Raw genomic sequence first — 25,207 nt, 5'->3', positions numbered from 1 at the left:
AACTCATGTCCGTTGAGTCAGTGATGCCACCTAAGCATCTCATCCTCTGTCGTCCCCTTCTCCTCCTGCCTTCATTCTTTCTCTACATCAGGGTCTTTCCAGTTGAGTCAGCTCTTCGCATCAGGTGGCCAAAATATTGGAGTTTCAGCTTCAACATCAGTCCTTCCAATGAATATTGAGGACTGATTTCCTTTAGGATGGGCTGTTGGATCTCCTTGCAGTCTAAGGGACTCTCAAGAGTCTTCTCCAAGACCACAGTCCAAAAGCATCAAGTCTTCTGCGCTCAGCTTTCTTTATAGTCCAACTCTCACATCCATATATGAGTACTGGAAAAACCGCAGCCTTGACTAGATAGACCTTTGTTGACAAAGTATTGTTTCTGCTTTTTATTTTTTTAATTAGCTTATTCATTTTAGTTGGGGGCTAATTACTTTACAATATTGTAGTGGTTTTTACCATACATTAACATGAATCAGCCATGGGTTTAGATGTGTTCCCCATCCTGAACCCCCCTCCCACCTCCCTCCCCATCCCATCCCTCTGGGTCATCCCATTGCCCCAGCCCTGAGCATTTGTCTCATGCATCGAACCTGGAATGACGTTCTGTTTCACATATGATAATATACACGTTTCAATGCTATTCTCTCAGATCGTCCCACCCTCACCTTCTCTCTCAGAGTCCATAAGACTGTTCTATGCATCTGTGTCTCTTTTGCTATCTCGCATATAGGGTTATTGTTACCATCTTTCAAATTCCATATATAGGCATTAGTATACTGTATTGGTGCTTTTCTTTCTGGCTTACTTCACTGCGTATAATGGGCTCCAGTTTCATCCATCTCAATAGAACTGGTTCAAATGTATTCTTTCTAATGGCTGAGTAATATTCCATTGTGTATATGTAACACAGCTTCCTTATCCATTCGTCTTGTGATGGACATCTAGATTGCTTCCATGTCCTGGCTATTATAAACAGTGCTGCAGTGAACATTGGGGTACACGTGTCTCTTTCAATTCTGGTTTCCTCGGTGTGTATGCCCAGCAGTGGGATTGCTGGGTCATATGGCAGTTGTATTCTCAGTTGTTGAAGGAGTCTCCACACTGTTCTCCATAGTGGCTGTACTAGTTTGCATTCTCACCAACAGCGTAACACCCTCCAGCATTTATTGCTTGTAGACTTTTGGATAGCAGCCATTCTGACTGGCGTGAAATGGTACCTCATTGTGGTTTTCATTTGCATTTCTCCAATAATGAGTGATGTTGAGCATCTTTTCATGTGTTTGTTAGCCATCTGTATGTCTTCTTTGGAGAAATGTCTGTTTAGTTCTTTGGCCCACTTTTTGATTGGGTCGTTTATTTTTCTGGAATTGAGCTGAGCTGGTAGATCTTAAGGACACAGAATATTGAGAGTCCCAGATGGGGCTTCTGATACTGACGACCACAACCTGGGGGCTGGGGGTGGGGGAGGCTTAAAACAATACTAATCGATTCTCTCCCAGTTCTGGGACCAGAAGTTTATTGTATTTTCTTTATTTTTATTAGATTAGGTTATTTATCTATCTTTTAACTTTACAATACTGTATTTGTTTTGCCATACATTGACATGAATCCACCATGGGTGTACATGTGTTCCCCTTCCGAAACCCCCCTCCCAGCCCCCTCCCCATCCCATCCCTCCAGGTCATCCCGGCGCACCGGCCCCGAGCACCCTGTATCATGCGTCGAACCTGGACTGGCGATTCGTTTCACATATGATAATTGACATGCATCAGTGCCATTCTCCCATATCATCCCGCCCTCGCCCTCTCCCATAGAGTCCATGATACTGTTCTATATATCTGTGTCTCTTTTGTTGTCTTGCATACAGGGTTATCTTTCCGATTTACTAAATTCCAAGGCGTCAGCAGGACCGGGCCCCCCGACCCGGGCTCTGGGGGAGCGTCACTTCCAGCTCTTCCAGTTTCTGGGGCTCCAGGTGTTCTTGGGTTTGGGGCCACGTGCCCCCAGCCTCCGCTTCCTACTCACATGGCCTACTCCTCTCTGTGTGTCCTTCCTCTTCTTATAAAGACACCCAGCATTCTGCATAAGGCCCAGCTAATCCTCTATAACCTTATCTAACTTGATTTCATCTGCAAAGACCCCATTTCCGAATAAAGCCCCCCTCGCAAATATGAGGAGTTGGGATGTGGGTGTCTCTTTTGGAGGGCACCATTCACCCATCCACAAAGCTGGGCCTTTACACATGAGCGGTTATCCCAGGAGTGGGGGGAGTTCACGCAGGACCCCTCGAAGTACAGCCATGGGTGGGGGAGGCATGGCTCGTGGTTGGAAGGCTGAGCGGGGCAGGTGGTCTGGTGGGAACCAAGCTTTGAGCTGGCTGCCTGGGTGCAGGGTCTCGGGGTGTGCATGGAAGCCCCTGAGGTCGTCAAGACGCAGGTTCTGACTCAGCAGGTCCAGGTGGGCCCCACACTGCGCTTCTCACCTGCTCCCAGGGTGTATAAACTGCTGAGCCTGGTCCATGCTTGGAGGTGTGAGGAGCGTGCAGTCCTGTTTCCCAGGAGCCGTCAGAAACGTCCCCAAGGAAGGCCCCTCCCCAGTGTCCACTCAAGTCCCCGATCCCCTGTCCAGTGCCCCTGAGGTACCCCAGACAGAGGTCCGCACACCCCGCTGGGTTCCCCGGGCCAGGAACCCAGTGGAGGGGGAGGGGCGGGCCTGGAAGAAACGTGCTCATGGCTCCGTGTGTGGGGCGGATGGAGGCTGAGCCCGGCCGACGGGCTGTGCCCACAGGTGACCCACTGGCCCCTGCCCCCCGCCAGGCACTGTGGTCCCAGGGGAGCTCAGCTTGAAAACTGCTTCCCCAGCCACCCAGAGGAGGGGCCCTGGTTGTCAAATTAGGATCTGACAGCTTGATCCAGAAGACGGCCCCCGAAGTCAGTTTCACACATGAGGGTCCAGGAGGGGGTCATGTCAGAGACCCCTGGGACAGCAGATAGGATGGAAACGGTGGGGGAAGGTCCTGGAGGCAGGCAGCCCAGGCCTGCCTTCTGCAGGATCGCCTCTTCTGCCCACCCCCCACGCCTCTGTCCCTCTGATGGTGTTGGGATCTGAGCCAGGGATTCCAGGAAATGGAAAAGAGCAGCTTGTGCGCCAACATGTTTCCCTGTACCTGAAACCCATCAGCATTTTTCTAGTCCAACCTCAAAGCCAGGGGGTTATTGATGTCGTAGGAATGTCTTTGTAAGCCTCCCAGAGTGCGGGCGGACACCCGGGCTGGACTCGGGAATTGAGGCCCAGGGAGCAGGCCCGGAGGTCTGGCGTCTGAGGAGCCCCAGACTTTCTGTGCGAGGGAGGACTGAAAAGCCACTCTCTGGGGCTGCCTTTCCTGCCTCCAAGGACGATAGCCTCCCCTACCGCGTTTGGGCTGAGAGTCATCCTGGGCTGGGAAGCGCTGGCTGGGAGGTCATTTTTCAGGGGCCATGGCCCCTGGGGCCCCGCGCCCAGGGAGAGCTCCCACACTGCCTGGGAACGTGACACAAGGCGCCCTCCACACGGCTGTTCTGTCACGTTTGCTCTGCGGGAGAGAGCTCGCGAGACTAGGCCTGTCTGCACCGTGCTCAGCTCCTGCAGGGAGAACACCGTGGGTGCCCGCCTGGATCCCGGGCCTAGGGGCCCCAACCGGCATTTTTCTCCTGGGAAGGCTACACGCGGAGTGCCCCAGCAATGCCTTTGGAGCCATCCCGTGGCTGTTTGCTTTCGTCTGCCGGAGCTAGCTTTGCTCCCCTCAGCGGCGTTGGACAGGGCCGGGGTAGGCCCGCCACCCCTCGCCGGGGGCCCCTGGGAAGTGCGGGCTGGCCTTGGCCAGGGGACACCGGCATGGCACACGGACCTCTCCGCCATACTCATCTGGCCTCCTGCCCCATGGGAGGACGCGTTGCCCTAGGACTATCTTTGCAAGGCTCCCAGAGTGCAGGCAGTCACCCGGGCCTGACTCGCGAGTTGAGGCCCTGGGAGGAGGCCTGGAGGTCTGGGATCTGAGGAGCCCCACACTTGCTGGGCGAGGGAGGACTGAAAACCCACTCTCTGGGGCTGCCTTTCCGGCCTCCAAGGAAGATAGCCTCCCCTGCCAACTTCGGGCTGAGTGTCACCCCGGGCTGGGAAGTGCTGGCTGGGAGGTCATTTTTCAGGGGCCATGGCCCCTGGGGCCCCGCGCCCAGGGAGGGCTCCCACACTGACCGGGAACTTCAAGGCACCCTCAAAAAGGCTGTTCCGTCACGTTTGCTCTGCAATACTAGGCCTGTCTGCACCGTGCTCGGCTCCTGCGGTGAGAACACCGTGGGCGCCCGCCTGCATCCCGGGACTTTCTCCTTAGGCTTTTAGTTACATCATTTTGCAAGAGGTACGGATTGACATATGCAACACTTAAAAAGACATTAGTTGAAATTCATGTTTTATATAAGGCCTGTGCTGATCTACAGATCTTCCTTGGTGGCTTGCTAAGTTGCTTCAGTCGTGTCCGACTCTGTGTGACCCCATGGACTGCAGCCTACCAGGCTCCTCCGTCCATGAGATTTTCCAGGCAAGAGTACTGGAGTGGGGTGCCATTGCCTTCTCCGCCCTGGTGGCTTAGCGGTAAAGAAACTGCCTGCCAAGGAAGACACGCTGGTTTGATCCCTGGGCGGGGAGGATCCCTTGGAGAAGAAAATAGCAACCCATTCCAGTATTCTTGCCTGGGAAATCACATGGGCAGAGGAGCTTGGAGGCTACAGTCCATGGGGTCACAAAGAATCGGACATGAGTTAGCGACTAAAACAAACCACAGTGCTGATTTGTGAATACGATGGCCATGAGCCAGGTTCCCTAATTGTCTTCCTTTCCCTTTTCGTGTTGTTTCCAGATGGGGGAAATCAGGTCATTGGCAGGCATCCCCCTGGAGGGATTGCAGCGTCTCTGCTGGTGTTTCATTCAGCATTTGGAAAGATCTGGAAAGTCATCTGCCCCCCTTCCCTAGCCAACAAACCTCTGACAAATCTGTAGTCAGTTTCTTTCATGACTTGCCTGTAAGAAAGAATTGTTCTGATCCTTTAGAAGCAAGATTTTGCTACATTTGAGCAGTAGTTTTGGTAAAGGACTAATTTAGGGTTGCAAAAATATAGATGTCATCTATGTTTTGTCTCTGCCTCAGCATTACTGACTCATTCCTTTATGAGCCCAATTGATACAATAGTTTACAGAGATTCACAAGAATGCTAACATTTCCACTTAACAGAGGAAGACAAAGGGGCTGATGCTGCTGTTTAGTCACCGAGTTGTGTCCTACTTTTCGTGACCCCAGGTACTGTAGCCCGCCAGGCTCCTCTGTCTATGGGATTCTCCAGGCAAGAATACTGGAGTGGATTGCCATGCCCTCCTCCAGGAGTTCTTCCTGATCCAGAAATCGAACATGCGCCTGCCTCATTGGCAGGTGAATTCTTTACCACTGAGCCATCAGGGAAGCTGAAAGCCATACTGGGACAGAGACAAATGCAAACAGCCCCCAAAGCAGCTCATTTCCTCTTTCCTCTTGGCCGCTCTGCACAGGGCCGGGTCGTGGATCTGAGTTTGCTCAAAAGAAGAGTCAAGTGACCCTGCCGCTGGGCTACGGAGGCCCCCCTTTCATGACAACCCCCTCACCCCAAGCATTTCTCTCATTTCTTCTTTGCTGACATGTCCCCCTCCGCCGCCGATCACACGTGGCAGTATATCACTGGGTGACCCGCTCTACTTTCATGGCGTGCCACAGCTCGTGGGCATCATATGAGGGTGGGGGGTACATGAGGCCGACCATGACGTCCTTGAAGTGATTGGAAAGCTGCTCCTTCAAGTCCCCAACCAGGTCCTGTGCAGGGAAAGCAAGTACTTGCATTACACCACTTCCCAAGTTTGCGGGGAAAATGGGATAATCGCAGAAAGTCTTCTAGCAGGATTCCCTTCTCCTTGCCCCTTCACATAATAGCTAGTTTGGTTTGGGTTCACACGTGTGTACATGGGTTACATGAGAGGATGGACTTGAGGGTTTGAAAATGAGTGATGTGGTCATATCTCCACGCCAGACGTCATCTGTATGGATATTCTAGTTACACAATCACAGAACCATGATCCTTCTTTAATCCCAACACAACCCCTCTTCTGAGCCTATAAATAAAAGTTAAAATCTGAAAAGCTTAAAATAAATAAAAGTTGAAACTGAAAGCATTTCAGTAGGGAGTATAATAGTTTTGTGTGGAATTAATGAAATATTAGTCCTTAAAGAAAATATGCATTTTATCATTATAGCAGTGTCTTTTAGTAAAGAGTTCCAGTTATACTGTTGCCAAAAAGCTTGTGTAAATGAGTTAAGTAAGCAGTCTTGGAACTTTCTTCAAATAGTCACCTGAAAAAGAAAAACAAGCATGCTAGATTTTAGCCCTTGAAATACAGGTATAAAGGTGTGAAACTGATGGTTTTCCTTTAGTTTTCATTTCACTCATATAGAGTAGATGTTTAAAAACAAAAAATATGCACAATTTATGTTTTCTAGGGTTATAAAGACATCTGAAAGATTTTTTAAATGTACCATTTCTTGTTAAAATGTACAGTATATATTCAGTTATATGTTAAAATATGCAACAGTTTAGTTATGAGATGATTCACTAAGATAATTCAATAAGGCACAATAAGCTTTGTTACAGTACAAAACAAAATTGTCATAATTTTCATTTTATTTGCTATAATCTGGCAGTATATTTCCTGTGTTTCTTTTTTAGCAAAAAAGGCATCAGCCACAAGGTGTTAATTGGCAACACAGAGAATGTTTGCTCAGGTCAAGGCAGTTTGTCTAATGTCTGGAGTTGTGGCTGGTCTTGGAGTATATATAAGACTTATAAGATCGCCTCCTCATGGAGCTGGTATTCCAGTCAATTCCCTCATCTTTTGCCATCAACTGTTTCTAATTTCTGTAACAGACTGTCCTGGTGTGCTGTCAGGAGGCAGGCAAAAGCAATGATAAAGCCGTTGTGAACACATGAGCTTGTGAAGACTTTGTTCTCCTGCCCACATGAGCTCAGCACATCGTTTTGAAGGAAAGGCAGCAGTGGAGTCAGTGGGTTTTTATTTCTACTTTTTCTCAGACAAGATGGTAGGAGCTGGAGAAAAACAACACACAATCTCTGTTTTCAAGAGGATCCACATCCATAAACATCCCAGACATAATGCGAGTGAAAATGCGAGCTAATGCTTTGGAAGGCTCTGGTCATGATTTTTCACATCATAAGATCCTAAACAGTAGTTCAAGAGGGTTCTAAAAATTCAGGTAAGAGATGAGAATGGCCTTACAGGCCTAGGGACACAAGACAGTCAGACAAGGGAGAAGTTGCTTTGGGATGGGCGTTCAGAAGTCGCTTCTGATAGTTAACTTTATTCACTTTTGCTGGGCCATTAACATTGTTCTAGATGTTTCTGTGAAGGTGTTTTTAGATGATTTATGTTTTTAGAATATTTACGTTTAAATCAGTGGACTTCAAGTCAAGCGAATTGCCCTCCACAGTGTGGGTGAGGCTCCTTCAGTCAGCTGAAGACTTTCCCTCAAGAGTTCTGCCAGCAGCTGGTCCTTGATACCAATGATCTCCTGCAGAGCAAACGTGACGGAACAGCCGTGTGGAGAGCGCCTTGACGTTCCCGGGCAGTGTGGGAGCTCTCCCTGGGCGCGGGGCCCCCTGGGCAATGTTTTACAAAGACATTCCTAGGACATCAATAATACCCTGGCTTTGAGGTTGGACTTGAAAAATGCTGATGGGTTTCAGGTACAGGGAAACATGTTGGCGCACAAGCTGCTCTTTTCCATTTCCTGAAATCCCTGGCTCTGATCTCAACGCCATCGGAGGGACAAAGGAGTAGGGGGTGGGCGGAAGAGGCGCTCTTCCAGAAGGCAGGCCTGGGCCGCCTGCCTCCAGGACCTTCCCCCACCGTTTCCATCCTGTCTGCTGTCCCAGGGGTCTCTGACATGACCCCCTCCTGGACCCTCATGTGTGAAACTGACTTCGGGGGCCGTCTTCTGGATCAAGCTGTCAGATCCTAATTTGACAACCAGGGCCCCTCCTCTGGGTGGCTGGGGAAGCAGTTTTCAAGCTGAGCTCCCCTGGGACCACAGTGCCTGGCGGGGGGCAGGGGCCAGTGGGTCACCTGTGGGCACAGCCCGTCGGCCGGGCTCAGCCTCCATCCGCCCCACACACGGAGCCATGAGCACGTTTCTTCCAGGCCCGCCCCTCCCCCTCCACTGGGTTCCTGGCCCGGGGCACCCAGCGGGGTGTGCGGGCCTCTGTCTGGGGTACCTCAGGGGCACTAGACAGGGGATCGGGGACTTGAGTGGACACTGGGGAGGGGCCTTCCTTGGGGACGTTTCTGACAGCTCCTGGGGAACAGGACTGCACGCTCCTCACACCTCCAAGCATGGACCAGGCTCAGCAGTTTATACACCCTGGGAGCAGGTGAGAAGCGCAGTGTGGGGCCCACCTGGACCTGCTGAGTCAGAACCTGCATCTGGACGACCTCAGGGGCTTCCATGCACACCCCGGGACCCTGCACCGAGGCAGCCAGCTCAAAGCTTGGTTCCCACCAGACCACCTGCCCCGCTCAGCCCTCCAACCACGAGCCATGCCTCCCCCACCCATGGCTGTACTTCGAGGGGTCCTGCGTGAACTCCCCCCACTCCTGGGATAACCGTTCATGTGTAAAGGCCCAGCTTTGTGGATGGGTGAATGGTGCCCTCCAAAAGAGACACCCACATCCCAACTCCTCATATTTGCGAGGGGGGCTTTATTCGGAATTGGGGTCTTTGCAGATGAAGTCAAGTTAGATAAGGTTATAGAGGATTAGCTGGGCCTTATGCAGAATGATGGGTGTCTTTATAAGAAGAGGAAGGACACACAGAGAGGAGGAGGCCGTGTGAGGAGGAAGCGGAGGCTGAGGGCACGTGGCCCCAAACCCAAGAACACCTGGAGCCCCAGAAACTGGAAGAGCTGGAAGTGACGCTCCCCCAGAGCCCGGGTCGGGGGGCCCGGTCCTGCTGACACCTTGGAATTTAGTAAATCGGAAAGATAACCCTGTATGCGAGACAACAAAAGAGACACAGATATATAGAACAGTATCATGGACTCTATGGGAGAGGGCGAGGGCGGGATGATATGGGAGAATGGCACTGACGCATTCAATTATCATATGTGAAACAAATTGCCAGTCCAAGTTCGACGCATGATACAGGGTGCTCGAGGCCGGTGCACCGGGATGACCCGGAGGGATGGGATGGGGAGGGGGGTGGGAGGGGGGTTTCGGAAGGGGAACACATGTACACCCATGGTGGATTCATGTCAATGTATGGCAAAACAAATACAGTATTGTAAAGTTAAAAGATAGATAAATAACCTAATTTAATAAAAATAAATAAAATAAAATAAACTTCTGGTCCCAGAACTGGGAGAGAATCGATTAGTATTGTTTTAAGCCTCCCCCACCCCCAGCCCCCAGGTTGTGGTCGTCAGTATCAGAAGCCCCATCTGGGACTCTCAATATTCTGTGTCCTTAAGATCTACCAGCTCAGCTCAATTCCAGAAAAATAAACGACCCAATCAAAAAGTGGGCCAAAGAACTAAACAGACATTTCTCCAAAGAAGACATACAGGTGGCTAACAAACACGTGAAAAGATGATAAACATCACTCATTATTAGAGAAATGCAAATCAAAACCACAATGAGGTACCATTTCACGCCAGTCAGAATGGCTGCTATCCAAAAGTCTACAAGCAATAAATGCTGGAGAGGGTGTGGAGAAAAGGGAACCCTCTTACGCTGTTGCTGGGAATGCAAACTAGTACAGCCACTATGGAGAACAGTGTGGAGACTCCTTCAACAACTGAGAATACAACTGCCATATGACCCAGCAATCCCACTGCTGGGCATACACACCGAGGAAACCAGAATTGAAAGAGACACGTGTACCCCAATGTTCAATGCAGCACTGTTTATAATAGCCAGGACATGGAAGCAATCTAGATGTCCATCATCAGACGAATGGATAAGGAAGCTGTGTTACATATACACAATGGAATATTACTCAGCCATTAAAAAGAATACATGTGAACCAGTTCTATTGAGATGGATGAAACTGGAGCCCATTATACGCAGTGAAGTAAGCCAGAAAGAAAAGCACCAATACAGTATACTAATGCCTATATATGGAATTTGAAAGATGGTAATGATAACCCTTTATGCGACACAGAAAAAGAGACACAGATGCATAGAACAGTCTTATGGACTCTGAGGGAGAAGGTGAGGGTGGCACGATCTGAGAGAATAGCACTGAAACATGTATATTATCATATGTGAAACAGAACACCATTCCAGGTTCAATGCATGAGACAAATGCTCAGGGCTGGGGCAATGGGATGACCCAGAGGGATGGGATGGGGAGGGAGATGGGAGGGGGATTCAGGATGGGGAACACATGTAAACCCATGGCTGATTCATGTTAATGTATGGTAAAAACCACTACAATATTGTAAAGTAATTAGCCCCCAACTAAAAATGAATAAGTTGATTAAAAAAATAAAAAGCAGAGACATTACTTTGTCAACAAAGGTCTATCTAGTCAAGGCTGCGGTTTTTCCAGTACTCATATATGGATGTGAGAGTTGGACTATAAAGAAAGCTGAGCGCAGAAGACTTGATGCTTTTGGACTGTGGTCTTGGAGAAGACTCTTGAGAGTCCCCTGGACTGCAAGGAGATCCAACAGCCCATCCTAAAGGAAATCAGTCCTCAATATTCATTGGAAGGACTGATGTTGAAGCTAAAACTCCAGTATTTTGGCCACCTGATGCAAAGAGCTGACTCAACTGGAAAGACGCTGATGTAGAGAAAGATTGAAGGCAGGAGGATAGGGGGACGACAGAGGATGAGATGGTTAGGTGGCATCACTGACTCAACGGACATGAGTTTGGGTAAACTTTGGGAGTTAGTGATGGACAGGGAGGCCTGGAGTGCTGCTGTTCATGGGGTAGCAAAGAGTCGGACACGAATGAGCAACTGAACTGAGCTGAGAAACTAAAAGAGAAAATAAATATCAGATCAAAATTATACTGCCTACAATGCGGGAGACCTGGGTTCGATCCCTGAGTTGGGAAAATCCCCTGGAGAAGGAAATGGCAACCCACTCCAGTAATCTTCCCTGGAGAATCCCATGGACGGAGGAGCCTGGTGGGCTACCGTCCATGGCGTCGCAACGAGTCAGACACGACTGAGTGACTTCACTTTTCATACATAATCATGACTTCTCTAATAAAAGTCTTTATGCCTGAGCCTCACAGTAAATAACAACAAAAAAAAGATACACCCCTCCACCGCGACTTCAGCCAGGCCCGTCTTCCCCTGTTCATCACGGGATGTCTTCTCAACAATAAACCTCCTGACTCGGGAGAAAGGCTCGCGCCGCACATCCGTGTGGGGCTCGAGGCCCACGCTTCCCCCGGAGCAGCTCAGCCTCACACACCCACTGGCCCTGGGGGAGCACAGGGGGTCACACACACCTCTGAGCCCCCGTGACCTGGTCACAACTGCAGATGACCGGGCCAGCAGACGTCTCAAGAGGGCGGACTTGCTTCTCTGCCCCCATTCCTCTTGCTTCACTGTCCTTTTGCATTCTCCCATCCCTGCTCCTGGTCTTCCCTTGGGTCTACCTTGGGGCTCAGCTGGTAAAGAATCCGCCTGCAATGTGGGACCTGGGTTCGATGCCTGTGTTGGGAAGATCCCCTGGTAAGGGAAAGGCTACCCACTCCATTATTCTCGCCTGGAGAATTCCATGGACTGTATAGTCCATGGGGTTGCAAAGAGTCGGACATGACTGAGCAACTTTCATTTCATTCATCCCTGCTCCCGGTCCAGCCTGTCCAGCTGGCCCTCAACGTTGGGATCTGGGGGACACTGGTGACATCTGGGGACATTTTCGGTTGTATTTACAAATACTGCCAAGATATCAAATGCCAGCAACACCAAGGCTGAGAAATCCCACTTTAAGACTCTTCATCTTTTGGGGGTCGTTGACTATTCAAAGGAGTCCATGGATTTCTTTCTCCTTGGGGAAGCAGCACAATTTTGTTTCACAGTGGGCAAGGTTGTGTGGCTGGGCTCTCGCCGAGGCTATCTTGTTCCCCAAACCCTCTCACTTCTTATAATCAGAGCACATCAGGCAATGAGCCATCCCAGGCATCTCTCTGCTAATTCCACTGGCGTGGACCCGCGCACACCCTGCATGCTGCCTGTGCCCGGCGGCCCCTGAATAGACTCTGGTCTCGAGCAGGGGAAGGCAACAGGCTGCTTGGGGCCTGACTCATCTCAGGGGAAAGCTCAGGCTTGCAAGGGCCATGGAAAAGTCAGTTATGGTCTAAAGACAGCATAAGAAGATGCCTCATGCTCAGCTCCAGCTTTTTGAAATCTTGAACCCTTTAGTTTACACCACAGGAGCATTTTCATCTAAAAAGGGCCCATCAGGGGCTTCCCTGGTGGTCCAGTGATCAACACTCTGCCTTCCAATGCAGGGAGTGTGGGTTCAATCCTTGGTTGGGGAACTAAGATGCCCACATGCCTTGAGGTGTGGCCCCAACATTTTTTTTTAAAAAGGTCCAATCAACTGCTGAAAACCTTTTAAGGCTATAGAACCAAATTATCACTGAAATTTGGGGTCACTGTGACCTTGTGACTTGTATTCATAAGAAGAAATACATTTTTGGTCTTTGTCCCCCAGTCCTGGCACAGAGCTCCTAAAACTCTGGGAATTTCCTAAGTGGGGACAGCAGTCAAGGTGTCTCTTGTTAGGTGAATGAGGTGACTTTTCAGAGAGTGCCTCTTTTCCAAAGCGGGGCGGCTTTTTGCCAGGGGAACTAACCACATGGTTAGAGGATTGGAACTTCCGGTCCCTCCCCACTACCATGTCTGGGAACGCGAGAAGGGCTTCCTGTCGAAGCAATCACCAACAGCCAGTGATTTAACCAATTGTGCTTGTGTGATGAATCCTCCAGAAAAACCACCAAACAGGGTCTGGACAGCTCTTGGTTGATGAACACATGCGGATTTGGGGAAAGCGGGGCTTGGAGAGCGTGAAGTTCCGTGCCTCCCCCACACACACTCCGTCCTGTGCATCCCCTTCCATCTGCTGTTCCTGAGTTTAGTACCTTTTACAATAAAGCTGTGATCTAGTAGGCAACATGTTTCTCTGAGTTCCGTGAGCCACTCTACCAATTAATAGAACCCAAAGTCATTAGAACCTCTGAACGGGTGGCCAGTGGGTCAGAGCGCAGGTGACCATCTGGGCTTGCAAATGATGTGTGAAGTGGGGCGAGGGTCTTATAGGGTCGGGCCTTTAACCTGTGGGGTCTGGCACTACACGCAGATAGGCAGTGTCCACACTGTGTTAAGCTGCAGGACCCCCAGCTGCTGTCACAGAAGTGTGGGTGGTGCAAGGCAAACAACGCATGCATGTTGGAACTGGGAGAAGAATCCTCCTCACTTGTTGGTACAACTCCATCTTTTCCGGTGGCCATTACCAATGTCTTTATGTTGGATGTTTATTTCAAAGTCAAGTTTTAAAAAAGATATGTGTGGCGAAGGATTTCACTAGACTTGGAAAGGCTCTTCTTTCCCTTTTGTGAGCATGGCCATTCCATTATCCTATGAGCAATAATAATAGATGACTGAATATTCACGTCACCAGTGAGAATTTCCCGAGAGCCAGACTCTACATTAAGTACTTTAGGATAACCTAGTGATGTAATGACTTGTTTCCCAGGTGGCTCAGCAGAAAAGAACCCGCCAGCCAATGTAGGAGATGCAGGAGACTTGGGTTCAATACCTGGGTTGGGAAGATCCCCTGGAGGAGGAAATGACAAACCATTTCAGAATTCTTGCCTGAAAAATCCACAGATACAGGATCTTGGGGGCTACAATCCACAGGGCTGCAAAGAGTTGGACACGAATGAGCAACTGAACATGCACTGCTGTGGCTGCTGCTAAGTCGCTTCAGTCGTGTCCGACTCTGTGCGAACCCATAGACGGCAGCCCACCAGGCTCCCCCGTCCCTGGGATTCTCCAGGCAAGAACAGTGGAGTGGGTTGCCATTTCCTTCTCCAATCCATGAAAGTGAAAAGTGAAAGTGAAGTTGCTCAGTCGTGTCTGACTCTTAGCGACCCCTTGGAATGCAGCCCACCAGGCTCCTCCGTCCATGGGGTTTTCCAGGCAAGAGTACTGGAATGGGGTGCCATTGCACACAGTTGTGTAAATACTGTTGTTGTCTCTGTTTGATGAGTGATGAAGCTTCGTTGTTGTTGTTCAGTCATCAGATTTTGTCTGATTCTTTGCGACTCCATGTACTACACGCTCCATGGAATTCTCTAGGCGAGAATACTGGAATGGCTAGTGTTTCCCTTCTCCAGGGGATTTTTCTGACTCCCCACAGATTGTAAGGCTAAGGTTGAGCATTATTGTTTTCTATTTCATTGCAAATAGCCTTTGGGTATCTGAAAGGACAGGGTAGGTACTTTCAAGGGGTCTTCTGCATAACAAAGCCCTTTCGGCAAATGTGGTCATAATATCCAGGTAGGCGTTGCTGCTGTGAGTGTCACATCTCAGCCAGAAGGCAAATTCTGAGCTCTTCCTCTGGCAGAAACCAATTCACAAAATAAGCCAAGAAAGAGAGCTGGAAAAACAAACCACACCAACAACCGGAAAAGCATTCCTCATGAGGCAAAGCTAGAGAAAACTCAACAACCTTGTGGCCCAAAAACCCTCTTGGAAACGAATGTTCAGTAAGGAAGAGATGAAACAAGGCAAGTTCCAAGGAAGAGGCCATGCCCATGGACAGTGTAGTTTAGAGACGGCCTGACCGCTAGATGAAGACACACGCCAGTGTAAAGCCTTTGCAGACAGCAGTGATGGTCATCACCAGAGTTAAGTGTTTAGTCTGGTGACAACCTGCCCTGGGCACCACACGAGGGAGCAGACCTGGTTCTCTTCCTCTGCCCTCACACCATTTCCTCATGAAGGCAGCTCAGGTGCTATTGTGCCCTGCCTGCCTGTCTGGCTCATCCATGAGCTATGACCACCTCCAGGGAAGGACTCCGCCTTCTCTTCTCTGTGCACCATGAACCTGCAAAAAGTTGGCCTTCAGAACCTCAGGAGACTCACCCCACCCCCACTATAGGCAGAACCCTCCGCAGGCATTAAAACAGCTGTGGAGTCACTATGGCCCAAGCCCTGGTTACGGATCCCTGGAGCCTACTACAGCCTGTACAGCGTGAATAATCAGGTCCTTTATACACAGATTCCCGCCTGTCAGATCTGAGCTTGGGATTCATTGTAAGCTCTGGCCCTCCCATGGCAGCCAGGGGGGCCGCGAGTAGACAAAGGGGCTAGAATCTGAGTTTCGAGGGAGGCATTGAAAGGACAGGCACGGAGGCAACCTGTTGCAAACTGAGGGAGGGTCCCTGCGTGTCTCAGAGGAGGCCTCTGGTGTGCAAGTGTGGAGGAGGGCCCCCACGGTGCAAAGGAAAGAGAGGTACTCAGGGGCAAAGGCTCTTGGCCTCTCCTGTAGCAGCTCCAGTTGGTAGCCCGTGAAAAGTGGACAGCCAATGTGGTCACATGAGCGTGACTCTTATTCCCTCACAAAGCAAGAGAAAGGGGGCAGGGTGTGGCAGTACCCCGAGGTGTGGTGGGGTGGATGAAGGGAGGTGTCCTTCCTCTCTTTAGTGCAAACTGCTTTTGTCAGCCTCAGAGCTGCCAGACGGCAGTTACCAAGTCAGGTCCCCACAGTACCCAGTGTGGGCTGGGCGCCTTAGCCCCTGTCACATGGACAAGCCACACCTTATGGCTTCCCTGAGTTCTAACAGCAGGATCTGGGGGTTTTGTCTAGGTACACACTTCCTTGCTGTAGCTCTGTTACCTCCTTTGAGCCCCGCTCTTGTCCTCTAGAAAAAGGACATTGATTGCTACCTTAGCAGGTTGCTACCTTAATCCTGTGAAGACTAATTAGGGGAACCCTACAATGAGTAGCTTGCCTTAAGACATATCAATGACTAGCTGGCCTTAAGAGATCCTGGGCTTCCCTGATAGATCAGCTGGTAAAGAACCCTCCTGCCATGCAGGAGACCCCGGTTTGATTTCTGGGTCGCGAATCCTGATCCGCTGCAGAAGGGACAGGCTACCCACTCCAGTCTTCTCGGGCTTCTCTTGTGGCTCAGCTGGTAAAGAATCTGCCTGCAATGCGGGAGACCTGGGTTCAATCCTTGGACTGGGAAGATCCCCTGGGGAAGGGAAAGGCTACCCACTCCAGCAGTCTGGCCTGGAGAATTCCATGGACTGTAGAGCCCATGGGGTCGCAAGAGTCGGACACGACTGAGGAACTTCACTTCACTTTCAAGAGATATGACCAGAATCCAGATTAAACTGGAGGCTCCCAGTGTCCTCTGGCATTTCTTCCCTGAAGCCAGCCAGAACCCACACACATGCATTTCCAGGGTCTCCACTTAGCCAGCTGGACAGAAAACCCAGCGTGGTGCAAACAAGCTGACAGACAAGCAGGAGAGGACTCACCGGCAGACGGCTTTGCTCAGGTCTCAGGTGGATCTCCGGGACCACAGCAGGAACCGGCGCTCTCAGCCCCTGGGCTCAGCAGCGCCCTCATTCTCAGGCGGGCGGCTCTGCCCTGACGGGCGCGGGAAAGCCACCAACTGCCCCAGGCTGACCTCACGCCGCTTCCACCGCTGTAGCCTGACTTCACCCGGCCACACCCCTTTTGGCGGATCTTCCTCTTCCTCCCTTGATTCCAGCCTGAGGTCCGGCCCTGGGCCCCGATTGGTCACAGCCCCAGTCCTGAGCCAATCACGGTGGCCAGGGAGGATGGAGCACACCGATTGGCCAGCTCCAGGTCATGGGACCATATTCCAGGTCCCGTGACCATACTCCAGGTCACGTGTGAGCTGCTCGCCCTGTGTCAGCGGTGGAGAGAGTGCCGTACCCCAAGAGCAGGGCTGAGAGTCCAGTCACTGTGTCCGTGTGCTCAGGGTCCTGGGACGTGCCTGCGCGTCCTCTCTACACACCGCTTTGTCCTCTGCAGACGGATGATTCACGATAAACCTCTTCGCTTCGCAAGCGCTGTTGCACGCATCCACATTCAAGGGAGCAAGGCCTCCGGTTTGAAGGTAAGTTTGGAGATCCTCTCTTAACCTCCGGGCTTGTTTCTTGTATCCTGTTAGAATAATTTATTCAGTCTGAAAACCCCCAGGAGGACCACCACATGCTGCTTTGCGTATTCAGGATTCTTAGCTGTTCTGAGTAGAGGGCATGGCCCAGGGGCCTCCCAAAGGGAATGAATTTTGTCCAAGGCAGCACCTGAGAGGCTGAATCTCTGAATCACTTTGCTGTACACCTTAGACAAACAAATTATGGTAAATCAGCAATACCTCTATTTAAACAAAAGATATTTCCTCATCAAAAATTGTTCGAATTTTGTCAAGTTTTTCTTTCAATTGTTGGTTCTTCGTATGCAGTCTAATTGGTTTGGTGGTGTTTTGTGAGGTAGGGATCCAACTTACCTTCTCCTATGGATACAATATTGTCCCAATGGGACGATTCCTTTGTCCTTTCTCCTGGAAATGTCCTTTCTGCATTTACATGTTAAGAAGCATTTTTTTTTAAATGCCAAGTATCAAGGACTGCAGGTCTTTGGTAATTTGTACAGCACCCCAGAGGCATGTTTCCACTTCTGTGTCTTCTCTTCGCATTTTACCATTGCCCGTTTCTAGTATACACAAGTGCCCTCAGAGGGCTCTCTGCAGTGAACCATGTATGTTTCTGTGAGGACAGAGGATGTGAGCACGGAGGAGAGGCTGAGTCCATAGTGACCATGTGAGCATGCTCAGCAACCCCAATATTAAGTCTGGCTGAGACTTTCTCAGGCAAGGTCTGTGTTTCTTCCTCTTGGTGTCTGGATACGCAAAAAGATGTTGGTGGATTGGGACGTGGGTCTCTGGGTCCAGCAGTGTAGAGATATACCCATGGCCTGCTTTTCCATGATATTTTCCTCCTGCGGGCTCCGCTGAGCTGGTGTGGAGAGATTTCTGCTAAAGGCTTGAGAGGTAGTCAATCCTTCTGCTTTTCATGCCCTGCCTCGTCCATACTTCTGTCATTTTTTTTTAATATAGCTAATTTTCAATGGTGTTAGCCCTTGTGTCATTGTGACACTCAGGCACCTGTGGTTTAATAGACCTCCAAGTCCCGGGAGCTCTTTGCCTGGTGGAGACATGGAGCACTCAGGGAGCAGTACCACATCACCCTGGAGCCTGGACCAGAGAGAAGGTTCTTGCCAGGAAGGCTGCATCCCTGCTGTGGGGGGTTCGGAGTTATCACTTCCGATTGCACATCCCCCGGGCCCTCGGTGCAGGCCCCACTCTGAGATCTGGAAAGGAGGTGGCTTCCCTCCCTGACACAGAACTAGTATTTTCTGTCCTCGTCCTTGTCCAGTGCCATCTGGCTCCCAGGCTCTACCCTTGACCCTCACCCACAGGATCAGGAGAGCCCAGTTCTAGAGGAGTGTCATACAAGGAGAGTCTCCTGGAGACACTCCCTCCCCCGGCCTAAATAAGCACTTCTTTGGAGTTTCATAGCCCTGGGTGTAAATCCTGGGTTTGTGTCCATTTTACAGTTGAATATGCTGAGCCTCAGATCATTGTGTGATTTGCCCTGGGTCACTCTGCAGGTCAGCGGGTGAGCCGAGATTTGAACCCAGACTGTATGTCTTGGAGCCCGTGACTGTACAGGTGTTTCCGCTCCTCGGTTAAATTTATTTCAGGTTTTTTTTTTTTTTTTTTTGATGCACTTGTATATGGGACTTTTCTGTTCTCTTATGCTTCCTCTCCTGCTATATTGCTGAGTTTATTAGTTTTAATACTTCTTACTTGGTGGCGTTTTTAGGGTTTCATATAAATCCTGTCATAATCGAATAGTGACAGTGTAACTTCCTCTGTTCCAATGGGGATGCCGTGTATTCCCTTTTCTGGCCTAGTTCCTCTGGGTAGGACACTTCCACTACTATGTTGAACAAGATTGGTGAGAGCGGGCATCTTTGTACTATTCCTGATCTTTTAGGAAAATCTTTCAGCTCTTTATCACTGAGTTGGATGCTAGCTGTGGGTTTGTTTTACGTGCCCTTTAGTATGTTCCGTGGATAACCACTGTATTGAGAGATGGTATCAGAATTGATGTTACACTTTGTTGAAAGCTTTTTCTGCAATTATTGAGAAGATCACATGATTTTATTCTTAATGTTGCTCATATTGTGTACCACCGTAATTGATGTACAGATAATAAATCATGCTTGCAGGCCCAGAATAAATCCATTTGATCCTAGTGTATGATTCTTTTAATGTATTCTTCAGTTTGGTTTGGTAATATTTTTTGGAGGATTTTTACATCCAGGTACACCAGGGTCAGAGTTCTCTGGTGGTTCATGTGGTAAAGAATCTTCCTGCAATGCGGGAGGCCTGGGTTTGACCCCTGGGTCAGGAAGATCCCCTCGAGAAAGGAATGGCTACCCCACTCCAATATTCTTGCCTGGCAAATTCTGTGGACAGGGACCTGGTGGGCTATAGTCCATGGGTCACAAATAACTGGACATGACTGAGTGACTCACACTTACAAGAGTGCTTCTTGACATTTTTAATATCTACATTGAAGATTTTATCTCAGTCAAAAATTACAGTCAAAGGCAAACATGTCAAAAGTCCAAGAGTCCTTAGAATTAAATGACAATAATTCCTAACAGATGAAAGCAAGAAGGACTCCACATATTTACTCTTGATAAGAATTTTACCTCTTCCGAGGAATTCTCATTAAGCTGAATTAAAATGCAAGCTTTAGTTTAAAATCGTAACCTTTTTCGGTATTATGTTTCTATTTTGAGACTGAAAGTTTATCATTTATGTATGAGATATTAAGCAATACTATGTAGCTATTAAAATCATATTTTCACAAACTCTAATGACATTTATAAGCACTTATACTGGAAGAATAGCTAGGAATAGAAGATGATCCCGTATAGCTTTAAATGAAAGTACGTATGTGTTGAATGATAGTTTTCAGATTGTATTGATTTATTTTTATTTGGAGAATAACTGCTTTACAATGTTTGGTTGGTTTTCCTCATGCAACACCACGAATAAACCATAAGTATATTATCCACTCTTTGGTGAGACTGCCTCCCAGTTCCTGGCATCTCACCCTCTAGGTCGTCACAGAGCGCCATGCTGGGCTCCCTGTGTTATCCAGCAACTTCCCACTAGCTAGCTATTTTGCGTTGGTAGTGGCTATGTTTCAGTGCTACTCTCTCCATTTGTCCCACCCTCTCCTTCTCCAGCTGAGTTCACAAGTCCTTCCTCTACATCTGTGTATCTATTTCTGCCCTTCAAATATTCACCACTACCGTTTTACAAGATTGCATGCGTATGCATTAATATACTACATTTGTTTTTCTCTTTCTGACTGACGTCACTCTGTATCCCAGTTTCTAGGTTCATCCACCTCACTTCAACAGACTCGTATTTGTTCCTTTTCATGGTGGAGTCGTATTCCATTGTATGTATATTCCACAACTTCTTTTTCCATTGTTCTCTTGAGAGACATTAGGTTGCTTCCATGCCCTGCCTATGTTAAATAGTGCTGCAATGGACATTGGGTACATATGTCTTTTTAGAGTTATGGTTTTCTCAGGGTGTATGGCCAGTAGGGGATTGTTGTGTCATATTGTAGTTTTATTCCTACTTTTTCAAGAAACCTACGTTCCTTCTCCATAGTGGCTGTATCCATTGACATGTCTACCAACATTGCAAGAGGGTTCCCTTTCTTCCATGTCCTGTCCAGCGATTATTATGTGTAGAATTGTTGATGATGGCCATTCTGACTGATGTGAGGTGATACCTCATGTAGTTTTGATTAGCATTTCCTGAATAATGAGCGATGTGGAGCATCTTTTCATGTGTTTGGTGGCCTTCTTCCTGTTTTCTTTGGAGAAATTTGTTCAGATCTTCTGCTCATTTTTCAGTTGGTTGCTTTTTTTCCGGTATTAGTCTCGACGATCTACTTGTGTACTTTGTAGATAATCCTTTCCAAGGATTCCATAACGTACAGAATTCCTCAGAACATACCTTAGTCTTTGGACGGAAGAACATCAAGTGCCTTCTTTGGTGTGTATGTATGTACATGGCATGTGTTTATTTTCATTGTGCAGATATTGCACTTATTCCATTAGATTTATCCCTGAGGAGTTCATAGGTTTTGATGACATTATAATAAAGGGTATTCTTTAAAATGTCAATTTCTGGTCTAGTTTAGTATGTTGAAATACAGTGCATTTTTATATGTTGACCTTGTATACTGCAACGTTGCTGAACTCACTTTCATGTGTGTACCTCTTTTGTTGATTCATTTTCCACGTTAATCATCAGGTCGTCAGCAAGTACAGTTATATTGTTTTTTCAGTTCATATGATTTCGATTTCTTTTTTCTTGTCTTGTTACAGTGGCTAGGAGTTCCAGTACAGAGTTGAATAAAAGCCAAGAGAGCAGACATCCTTGCTTGGTTCCTGATCTTCAGGAGAACCACCATATGATGTCAGCTCTACATTTTTTGTAGGTGCCGTTTATGAGGTTGGGGCAGTTTTCTTCCGTTCCTAGATTGCTAGATTTCCATATATCAATGATAAATATTGTCAGATGCCTTTCTCTATCTTTTGAGGTGAGACTGTGGTTTTTATTTTCAGCCCATTGATATGGTGAATTTCACTGATTTTTTCAAATGTTGGCCCAAACTTATGTTCTTGGGATAAACCCTATTTGTCATGATACCTTGTACTTTGAATTGATTACTGATTTCCTGATGTGTCATTAAGGAATTTTGCATCTGTGTCTCTGAGGGATATTGATATTCTTGAAATATGTTTGTCTGGTTTGGGTATCAAGAGAATTCTGGCCTCAGAATGAGTTAGGTGTTTCTTTCTTCACTATTTTGGAATAGTTTGTGTATAGCCAGGATTTTCTTCGTAACTGTTTGTTAGGATTCACTAGTAAGGCCATTTAGGGTAGAGATTTTGTGCGTGTGGGTGTATGGGTGGGTAAGATTTCTAACTACGGATTTGAGTTTTAATAGATTCGGGTTATCTGTTTCTTACTGAGTGGCTTTCATAGGTTGTGTCTTTCAACAAAGTAGGGTGTTTTATCTAAGTTGCCTAAAGTTGTTCACAGTTTACCCTTTCCTTTCAGTGTCTATAGGATCTGTACTGATGTTCCCTCTTTGATTCTTGATATTGGTAGTTTATGTCTTCTCTTTTTTCTTCGTCACTCTGCTTAGTCAATTTGACTGATATTTTGAAGAACCTAATTTTATTTTTTTCATTTCATTTTGTTTTTCTGGTCTCTGTTTCATTGATTTTTGCTCTTTCATTTTCTTCTTTCTGCTTGCTGTGGATTTCATTTGTTCTTTTATAAGTTTTTTAAGATAGAGTCTTAGAGGATCGATTCAAAATCTTTCTTCATTTGTGTAAGTATTTAATACTGTCAGTTTCCCTCCAGGTACTGATTTAGCTATGTCCCGTAGCTTTTTAGTATATTGTATATTCACTTTTATTCACTTCAAAATATTTCCTGTTTCATTTGTGATTTCTTCTTTGACACATGAATTCTTTAGAAATTTGCTAATTTCCTGATGTTTGGGAGATTCCTGGATATCAGGGGTTTTTTAATTTCTAATTTAATTCTGTTGAGATCAGAAAACATGCTTTGTATGATTTGAGTCACTTTAAGTATGCTGAGATTTGTCTGTCTTTTGAAGAATGTCCCATATCCCCTTGAGAAGAGTTTTATCGTACTGCTTGTTGGATAGAGTTTTCTATAAAATGTCAGTTAGATCAAGTTGGTTGATAGTGCTGTTTAAGGGGGTTCTCTGGTAGCTCAGATGGTAAAGAATCTGCCTGGAATGCCGGAGACCTGGGTTTGATCCTTGGGTTGCGAAGATCCCTGGGAGGAGGGCTTGGCAACCCACTCCAGTGCTCTTGCCTGGAGAATTGTTTAAAGGCTTCAACATCCTTACTGACCTTGGTTGGTTGTCTGTTTTGGCTTCCTTGTTCAATCAGTTATTGAGTCACGGAGAGGAAGACTGAGGTCCCTGACTGTAACTGTGGGTGTGTCTATTTCTTCTTTCAGTCTATTTCGTTGTTGTTTTCCTTATCTCTTCTTTTTAAACCTATTTTTTAATACACTTAAGTGACTTTGAAATTAGCAGATGTTTTGCTAAAGAAATTTAGAAAACAAAGCGTTGAAACTAAAATCAAAGCTAGCCAGAGATATTTTTAGTGAGTAGAGTTAGGTTGATCCTTCAAACTTGTTGATGAGTCGTGCCATTCTTTGTTGACATATTATTATGTACAAAAGCTATTTCAGAGAAGTAATGTGTAGTCAGTTACAGTTTTATTATGGTTTGGTAGATAGGTTAAATTTATTGCCACAGATGAGTCATAGACTTTTAATGGTATAATTTCTTTGTATAAAATTTTGCCAGCAAATTTAAAAGGTAGCAAAGAAAAGATCAAGTAATTTTGAAGTTATGATCAATACTGTTGTCTTTGGCTTAGCCTTTGAGATTATGTAATTGTTTAAAAATCCATTTTCAAGATAATGTAAATGGCCCTTGTGACTGCTTCCATGGGTTTTTTTCCTCAATTGCTGCTGCTGCTGCTAAGTCGCTTCAGTCGTGTCCGACTCTGTGCGACCCCATATACGGCAGCCCACCAGGCCCCCCCCGTCCCTGGGATTCTCCAGGCAAGAACACTGGAGTGGGTTGCCATTTCCTTCTCCAATGCATGCAAGTGAAAAGTGAAAGTGAAGTCGCTCAGTCATGTCCGACTCTTCACGACCCCATGGACTGTAGCCTACCAGGCTCCTCCGTCCATGAGATTTTCCAGGCAAGAGTACTGGAGTGGGTTGCCATTGTCTCCTCCATTTTTTCCTCAGTTAACCATCCTCTACTATTGAATGCAGATCCTCGCGTACAGGAACGTGAAACATGAGTGGATCGGCAACAAGTGGCTGCCCAGTCTGGGCCTCCCGCAGAACCGTAGCTATTTCACGGAGTGCCTTGTGCACGCATGGATGCTGGACCACTTGACCAAGAAAGTCCTTCGTGGGCAACTGAAAATGGTTGATAGTTTTCACAGGTCAGTCAGTGCAAGAAGTTCTCACTAGCCTGCTGAGAGATGTTTGCCTGCGGCAAGGTCTAAATTTTTTCTTTTTCTCTTGGAAACAGAAACAGTTTCCAGTGTGGAATTGTGTGCCTGCGAAGGTTGAACTATGACCGAAAAGGACTGGAAAGGAAAAGAGAAGAAAGCCAGAATGACCTGAAAGGCTAGTACAGTCCTATTTCTTGCTTCCCAGTGTATAAGCAGCCTCAGTGATTTCCTATTTGAAAGAAAACTTCAGGAAATGCTTTCCTTGGAGAAAACACACCTCGCATCATTACAGAAGAGGGAGGGACGGAAAGGACTGTTTTTGAGGTCGTCCTCTGTGGCCAGAGAACCTGTGCTCTGTCCTGGGGTTCACATGGGTGAGCTCAGTCGTGTCCGACTCTTTGCGACCCCATGAACTGTAGCCTACCAGGATCCTCTGTCCATGGGATTTTTTAGGCAAGAGTACTGGAGTGGGTTGCCATTTCCTTCTCCAGGGGATCTTCCCGACCCAGGGATCGAACCCGGGTCTCCCGCCTTCTAGGCAGATGCTTTACCGCCTGAGCCACCAGGGAAGTTCCAAACACCCATGAAAAACACTAATTCTTTCACTGAAACAGCAACAAACAGCAAAACCTTATCTTTGGTCTCTAGGAGAAGAAGAAAAAAACCGCTGCACCTCCACCAAGGACAGTGAGTGTCAATGCAAACCTGGCACTTTCTGTGGAGAAGATGCACCTGAATTCTGTCACAAATGCAGCACCGGGTGAGACACAGGAGCCTAGGGGGCTTTCAACCCACAGGAGACCCCAGTTTCCTTGTACCCCTGTCTCTCTCCTGCTTCTGTGAAGCCCCTCCCACCTCTCAGAGCTCCCCTGTGCCTGTGG

At 47.8% G+C, this 25,207-nt stretch overlaps 1 pseudogene across 1 annotated transcript in view; it reads left to right on the top strand.

Moving 5' to 3' along the window:
- The window catches only part of LOC145506459 (liprin-alpha-1-like), a 73,921-nt pseudogene that overhangs the window by 5,372 nt on the left and 43,342 nt on the right, over positions 1–25,207 (top strand). The window contains exons 2-4 of the transcript XR_014053947.1: positions 17,169–17,253; positions 24,139–24,314; positions 24,404–24,501. The product of XR_014053947.1 is annotated as a liprin-alpha-1-like (transcript). The remainder of the gene's footprint in view (positions 1–17,168; positions 17,254–24,138; positions 24,315–24,403; positions 24,502–25,207) is intronic.

This window comes from Giraffa tippelskirchi, chromosome 1 (assembly GCF_054371585.1).
Source record: "Giraffa tippelskirchi isolate mGirTip1 chromosome 1, T2T-mGirTip1v1.2.pri, whole genome shotgun sequence".
NCBI classification, from domain to species: domain Eukaryota; kingdom Metazoa; phylum Chordata; class Mammalia; order Artiodactyla; family Giraffidae; genus Giraffa; species Giraffa tippelskirchi.
This window is presented reverse-complemented; position numbering and strand designations above follow the sequence as displayed.